The sequence below is a fragment of the Balaenoptera borealis genome (genome assembly GCF_965194805.1).
Source record: "Balaenoptera borealis genome assembly, contig: HAP1_SCAFFOLD_1001, whole genome shotgun sequence".
NCBI lineage: Eukaryota > Metazoa > Chordata > Mammalia > Artiodactyla > Balaenopteridae > Balaenoptera > Balaenoptera borealis.
The window spans coordinates 62,685-70,590 of NW_028123208.1; positions in this window are offsets into that span (position 1 = coordinate 62,685).

The window sequence follows — 7,906 nt, forward strand, 5'->3', positions numbered from 1 at the left end:
CGTCATGGTCCATTGTGTCCACTGGATGTGCCATAAGAGAGTCAGAAACGCCAGGGGAATATTCTGCTTCGTCGCCATGTATATTGAGGCTTCCTGGGAAAGTTTATTTTCCTCATTGCAAAGCGGAGAGTTGCGGCCTCAGTGTTACCTGGTAAACACTGTTGTTGCCCATCTTCTCTTAATTGCACAATGGTCTAGGTGAGGACAAGTGATTTTCCAAGAAAGAAACTTGGAGCTTGCCATTCCTTGGTAGGTGCTCATCCTTCGGTAATCTACAGTGAATTGGCGAGCCCGTTTGAGCTCTAGCCTCAAGCTAACGTTCCTCTTGTATCATGCCACAGGTTTGCAGGCAGCAGAATCCATGTAGCCTTACTCAGTGTGGTTCTTGGGCTCTAGGAAGGATTCCAGACCTCTCAGTACTAGCGGGTGTGCACCAGGAAGAGAAACGTACAAGAAGGACGGCCTGTGTGTTTGGGCCTTTGTGAGCAATGCAGCGTTGGGAACAGCTAGATGCCGAGTCATGGGCAGTGAAGGGCTTCTTTGGTTAAACCTCTAGATTTTGGCAAGTTGAAACAAGTCAAGTATCTCCCTTCTAAAGCACCTTAGAGGTACAAAATAGAGAAAGAAACAGCAGGGTCAATGCTCTTTTGGCCCTTTGGAAAATAAGGCTTGAAGGGAAACTTTATTTTCCTCATTGGGATTTAGAGAGTTGCGTGCTCAATTCTCCCTGAGAAACACTGTAGTTGCACATGTTCCATTCATAGCACAATTGCCTTTGTGATGACAAGTGAGTTTCTAGGAAAGAAACTTGGAGGTTACCATTCCTTGGTAGGTGCTCATCCTTCGGTAATGTTCAGTGAATTGGCGAACCCGTTTGACCTCTAGCCTCAAGCAAACGTTCCTCTGCTATCATGCAACAGCTTGGCATGCAGCAGAATACATGTAGCCTCATTCAGGTTGGTTCCTCAGCTCTGGGAAGCATTCCAGGTCTCTTAGTACTGGCAGGTCTGCACTAGGATGAGAAACGTACAAGAAGGATGGCCTGTGTCTTTGGGGTGTTGTGAGCAGTGCAGCGTTGGGAACAGCTAGATTCCGAGTCCTGGGAGGTGAAGGGCTTCTTTCTTAAACTCTAGAACGTAGTAAGTTGGAACAACTCAAGTATCTCCCTTCTAAAGCACCTTGGAAGTACAAAATAGAGAAAGAAACAGCAGGGTCAATGCTCTGTGGGCGCTTTTGAATATAAGGCTTGAAGGGAAACTTTATTTTCCTCATTGGGATTTAGAGAGTTGCGGGATCAATTCTCACTGAGAAACAATCTAGTTGCACATGGTCCCTTCATGGCACAGTTGCCTTTTTGATGACGAGAGAACTTCTAAGAAAGAAATTTGGAGGTTGCCATTCTTTGGTAGGTGCTCATCCTTCAGTAATCTTTAGTGAATGGGCGACCCCATTGAACACTAGCCACAGCTAACGTTCCTCTTGTATCATGACACAGATTGGCATGCAGCCGAATCTTATTCAGTGTGGTTCTTGAGCTCTAGGAAGGATTCCAGGTCTCTTAGTACTGGCGGGTATTCACTAGGATGAGCAACGTACGAGAATGACGGCCTGTGTGTTTGGGCCTTTGTGAGCAATGTAGCGTTGGGAACAGCTAGCTGCCGAGTCATGGGCAGTGAAGGGCTTCTTTGGTTAAACCTCTAGATTGTGGCAAGTTGAAACAACTGAAGTATCGCCCTTCTAAAGCACCTTTCTAGTACAAAAGAAGGAAAGAAATGGGAGGGTCAAGACTCTGTGGACCCTTTTGAAAATAAGGTAAGGCTTGAAGGGAAACTTTATTTTCCTCATTGGGGTTTAGAGAGTTTTGGGCCCAATTCTACCTGAGAAACACTGTACTTACACATGTTCCTTTCAGTGCACCATTGCCTTTGTGATGACAAGTGAGTTTCTAGGAAAGAAACTTGGAGGTTGCCATTCTTTGGTAGCTGCTCATCCTTCAGTAATCTGTCGTGAATTGGCGAGCCCTTTGAACACTAGCCTCAAGCTAACGTTCCTCTTGTATCAGGCCGCTGGTTGCAGGCAGCAGAATCCATGTAGTGTTATTCATTGTGGTTCTTGAGCTCTGGGTAGCATTCCAGGTCTCAGTACTGGCGGGTCAACACTAGGATGAGCAACGTACTAGAAGGACGGCCTGTGTGTTTGGGCCTTTGTGAGCAATGCATCGTTGGGAGGAGCTAGATGCCGAGTCAGAGGCTGTGAAGGGCTTCTTTGGTTAAACCTCTACATTTTTGCAAGTTGAAAGAACTCATGTATCTCCCTTCTAAAGCACCTTGGAGGTACAAAGTAGAGAAAGAATCAGCAAGGTCAATGCTCTGCTGGCCCCTTTGAAAATAAGTCTTGAAGGGAAACTTCATTTTCCTCATTGGGATTGAGAGAGTTGGGGCCTCACTTCTCCCTGAGAAAGACTGTAGTTGCACGAGTTCCCTTCATAGCACAATTGCCTTTGTGACGACAAGTGAGTTTCTAGGAAAGAAACTCGGAGTGTGCCATTCTTTGCTGGTGCTCGTCCTTTGGTAATCTTCAGTGAATTGGCAATCCCGTTTGACCACTAGCCTCAAGCTAACGTTCCTCTTGTATCATGCCACTTGTTGGCATGCAGCAGAATCCATGTAGCGTTATGCAGTGTGGTTCTTGAGCTCTAGGAAGCATTCCAGGTCTCTTAGTACTGGCGGGTCGGCGAGAGGATAAGAAACGTACCAGAAGGACGGCCTGTGTGTTTGGGCCTTTGTGAGCAATGCAGCGTTGGGAACAGCTAGATGCCGAGCCAGGGGCAGTGAAGGGCTTATTTGGTTAAACCTCTAGATTGTGGCAAGTTGAAACAACGGAAGTATCTCCCTTCTAAAGCACCTTTAAGGGGTACAAAATAGAGAAAGAACGAGCAGGGTTAAGGTCTGAGGACCCTTTTGAAATAAGGCTTGAAGGGAAACTTTATTTTCCTCTTTGGGATTTAGAGAGTTGTGGGCTCAATTCCCCCTGAGAGACTCTTTAGTTGCACATGTTCTCTTCATAGCACAATTGCCTTTGTGATGACAAGTGAGTTTCTAGGAAAGAAACATGGAGGTTGCCATTCTTTGGTAGCTGCTCATCCTTCCGTATTCTGTAGTGAATGGGCGACCCCATTGAACACTAGCCTCGAGCTAAAGTTCCTCTTGTGTCATGCCACTTGTTGGCATGCTGCAGAATCTTTGTAGCCTTATTCAGTGTGGTTCTGGAGCTCTAGGAAGCATTCCAGGTCTCTTAGTACCGGCGGATCTGCTCTAGGATGAGAAACGTACAAGAAGGACGGCCTGTGTGTTTGGGGAGTGGTGAGCAGTGCACCCTTGGGAACAGCTAGATGCCGAGACATGGGAGGAGAAGGGCTTCTTTTGTGAAACCTGTAGAATGTGGCAACTTGAAACAACTCAAGTCTCTCCCTTCTAAAGCACGTTGGAGGTACTAAATAGAGAAAGAAACATCAGAGTCAGGGCTCTGCGGGCCATTTTGAATATAAGGCTGAAGGGAATCTTTATTTTCCTCATTGGCATTTAGAGAGGTGTGGGCTCAGTTTTCCCTGAGAAACTCTTTACTTGTACATGTTCTCTTCATAGCACAATTGGCTTAGTGATGACAAGTGAGTTGCAAGGAAAGAAACTTGGAGGTTGCCCTTCTATGGTAGCTGCTCATCCTTCAGTAATCTGTCGTGAATTGGCGAGCCCATTGAACACTATCCTCAAGCTAACGTTCCTCTTGTATCGTGCCACAGGGTGGCATGCAGCAGAATCCATGTAGCATTATGCAGTGTGGTTCTTGAGCTCTAGGAAGCACTCCAGGTGCCTTAGTACTGGCGGGTCGGCGCGAGGATGAGTAACGTACCAGAAGGACGGCCTGTGTGTTTGGGCCTTTGTGAGCAATGCAGCGTTGGGAACAGCTAGATGCCGAGCCAGGGGCAGTGAAGGGCTTATTTGGTTAAAGGCCTAGATTGTAGCAAGTTGAAACAACGGAAGTATCTCCCTTCTAAAGCACCTTTAAGGTACAAAATAGAGAAAGAACGAGCAGGGTTAAGGCTCTGAGGACCCTTTTGAAATAAGGCTTGAAGGGAAACTTTATTTTCCTCTTTGGGATTTAGAGAGTTGTGGGCTCAAATCCCCCTGAGAAACTCTTTAGTTGCACATGTTCTCTTCATAGCACAATTGCCTTTGTGATGACAAGTGAGTTTCTAGGAAAGAAACATGGAGGTTGCCATTCTTTGGTAGCTGCTCATCCTTCCGTATTCTGTAGTGAATGGGCGACCCCATTGAACACTAGCCTCAAGCTAACGTTCCTCTTGTATCGTGCCACAGGTTGGCATGCAGCAGAATCCATGTAGCGTTATGCAGTGTGGTTCTGGAGCTCTAGGAAGCATTCCAGGTCTCTTAGTACCGGCGGATCTGCTCTAGGATGAGAAACGTACAAGAAGGACGGCCTGTGTGTTTGGGGAGTGGTGAGCAGTGCACCCTTGGGAACAGCTAGATGCCGAGACATGGGAGGAGAAGGGCTTCTTTTGTGAAACCTGTAGAATGTGGCAACTTGAAACAACTCAAGTCTCTCCCTTCTAAAGCACGTTGGAGGTACTAAATAGAGAAAGAAACATCAGAGTCAGGGCTCTGCGTGCCATTTTGAATATAAGGCTGAAGGGAATCTTTATTTTCCTCATTGGCATGTAGAGAGTTGTGGGCTCAGTTCTCCCTGAGAAACTCTTTACTTGTACATGTTCTCTTCATCGCATAATTGGCTTAGTGATGAGAAGTGAGTTGCTAGGAAAGAAACTTGGAGGTTGCCATTCTTTGGTAGCTGCTCATCCTTCAGTAATCTGTCGTGAATTGGCGAGCCCTTTGAACACTAGCCTCAAGCTAACGTTCCTCTTGTATCAGGCCGCTGGTTGCAGGCAGCAGAATCCATGTAGTGTTATTCATTGTGGTTCTTGAGCTCTGGGTAGCATTCCAGGTCTCAGTACTGGCGGGTCAACACTAGGATGAGCAACGTACTAGAAGGACGGCCTGTGTGTTTGGGCCTTTGTGAGCAATGCAGCGTTGGGAGGAGCTAGATGCCGAGTCAGAGGCTGTGAAGGGCTTCTTTGGTTAAACCTCTACATTTTTGCAAGTTGAAAGAACTCATGTATCTCCCTTCTAAAGCACCTTGGAGGTACAAAGTAGAGAAAGAATCAGCAAGGTCAATGCTCTGCTGGCCCCTTTGAAAATAAGTCTTGAAGGGAAACTTCATTTTCCTCATTGGGATTGAGAGAGTTGGGGCCTCACTTCTCCCTGAGAAAGACTGTAGTTGCACGAGTTCCCTTCATAGCACAATTGCCTTTGTGACGACAAGTGAGTTTCTAGGAAAGAAACTCGGAGTGTGCCATTCTTTGCTGGTGCTCGTCCTTTGGTAATCTTCAGTGAATTGGCAATCCCGTTTGACCACTAGCCTCAAGCTAACGTTCCTCTTGTATCATGCCACTTGTTGGCATGCAGCAGAATCCATGTAGCGTTATGCAGTGTGGTTCTTGAGCTCTAGGAAGCATTCCAGGTCTCTTAGTACTGGCGGGTCGGCGAGAGGATAAGAAACGTACCAGAAGGACGGCCTGTGTGTTTGGGCCTTTGTGAGCAATGCAGCGTTGGGAACAGCTAGATGCCGAGCCAGGGGCAGTGAAGGGCTTATTTGGTTAAACCTCTAGATTGTGGCAAGTTGAAACAACGGAAGTATCTCACTTCTAAAGCACCTTTAAGGTACAAAATAGAGAAAGAACGAGCAGGGCTAAGGTCTGAGGACCCTTTTGAAATAAGGCTTGAAGGGAAACTTTATTTTCCTCTTCGGGATTTAGAGAGTTGTGGGCTCAATTCCCCCTGAGAGACTCTTTAGTTGCACATGTTCTCTTCATAGCACAATTGCCTTTGTGATGACAAGTGAGTTTCTAGGAAAGAAACATGGAGGTTGCCATTCTTTGGTAGCTGCTCATCCTTCCGTATTCTGTAGTGAATGGGCGACCCCATTGAACACTAGCCTCGAGCTAAAGTTCCTCTTGTGTCATGCCACTTGTTGGCATGCTGCAGAATCTTTGTAGCCTTATTCAGTGTGGTTCTGGAGCTCTAGGAAGCATTCCAGGTCTCTTAGTACCGGCGGATCTGCTCTAGGATGAGAAACGTACAAGAAGGACGGCCTGTGTGTTTGGGGAGTGGTGAGCAGTGCACCCTTGGGAACAGCTAGATGCCGAGACATGGGAGGAGAAGGGCTTCTTTTGTGAAACCTGTAGAATGTGGCAACTTGAAACAACTCAAGTCTCTCCCTTCTAAAGCACGTTGGAGGTACTAAATAGAGAAAGAAACATCAGAGTCAGGGCTCTGCGGGCCATTTTGAATATAAGGCTGAAGGAAATCTTTATTTTCCTCATTGGCATTTAGAGAGTTGTGGGCTCAGTTTTCCCTGAGAAACTCTTTACTTGTACATGTTCTCTTCATAGCACAATTGGCTTAGTGATGACAAGTGAGTTGCAAGGAAAGAAACTTGGAGGTTGCCCTTCTATGGTAGCTGCTCATCCTTCAGTAATCTGTCGTGAATTGGCGAGCCCATTGAACACTATCCTCAAGCTAACGTTCCTCTTGTATCGTGCCACAGGGTGGCATGCAGCAGAATCCATGTAGCGTTATGCAGTGTGGTTCTTGAGCTCTAGGAAGCACTCCAGGTCCCTTAGTACTGGCGGGTCGGCGCGAGGATGAGTAACGTACCAGAAGGACGGCCTGTGTGTTTGGGCCTTTGTGAGCAATGCAGCGTTGGGAACAGCTAGATGCCGAGCCAGGGGCAGTGAAGGGCTTATTTGGTTAAAGGCCTAGATTGTAGCAAGTTGAAACAACGGAAGTATCTCCCTTCTAAAGCACCTTTAAGGTACAAAATAGAGAAAGAACGAGCAGGGTTAAGGCTCTGAGGACCCTTTTGAAATAAGGCTTGAAGGGAAACTTTATTTTCCTCTTTGGGATTTAGAGAGTTGTGGGCTCAATTCCCCCTGAGAAACTCTTTAGTTGCACATGTTCTCTTCATAGCACAATTGCCTTTGTGATGACAAGTGAGTTTCTAGGAAAGAAACATGGAGGTTGCCATTCTTTGGTAGCTGCTCATCCTTCCGTATTCTGTAGTGAATGGGCGACCCCATTGAACACTAGCCTCAAGCTAACGTTCCTCTTGTATCGTGCCACAGGTTGGCATGCAGCAGAATCCATGTAGCGTTATGCAGTGTGGTTCTGGAGCTCTAGGAAGCATTCCAGGTCTCTTAGTACCGGCGGATCTGCTCTAGGATGAGAAACGTACAAGAAGGACGGCCTGTGTGTTTGGGGAGTGGTGAGCAGTGCACCCTTGGGAACAGCTAGATGCCGAGACATGGGAGGAGAAGGGCTTCTTTTGTGAAACCTGTAGAATGTGGCAACTTGAAACAACTCAAGTCTCTCCCTTCTAAAGCACGTTGGAGGTACTAAATAGAGAAAGAAACATCAGAGTCAGGGCTCTGCGTGCCATTTTGAATATAAGGCTGAAGGGAATCTTTATTTTCCTCATTGGCATGTAGAGAGTTGTGGGCTCAGTTCTCCCTGAGAAACTCTTTACTTGTACATGTTCTCTTCATCGCATAATTGGCTTAGTGATGAGAAGTGAGTTGCTAGGAAAGAAACTTGGAGGTTGCCATTCTTTGGTAGCTGCTCATCCTTCAGTAATCTGTCGTGAATTGGCGAGCCCTTTGAACACTAGCCTCAAGCTAACGTTCCTCTTGTATCAGGCCGCTGGTTGCAGGCAGCAGAATCCATGTAGTGTTATTCATTGTGGTTCTTGAGCTCTGGGTAGCATTCCAGGTCTC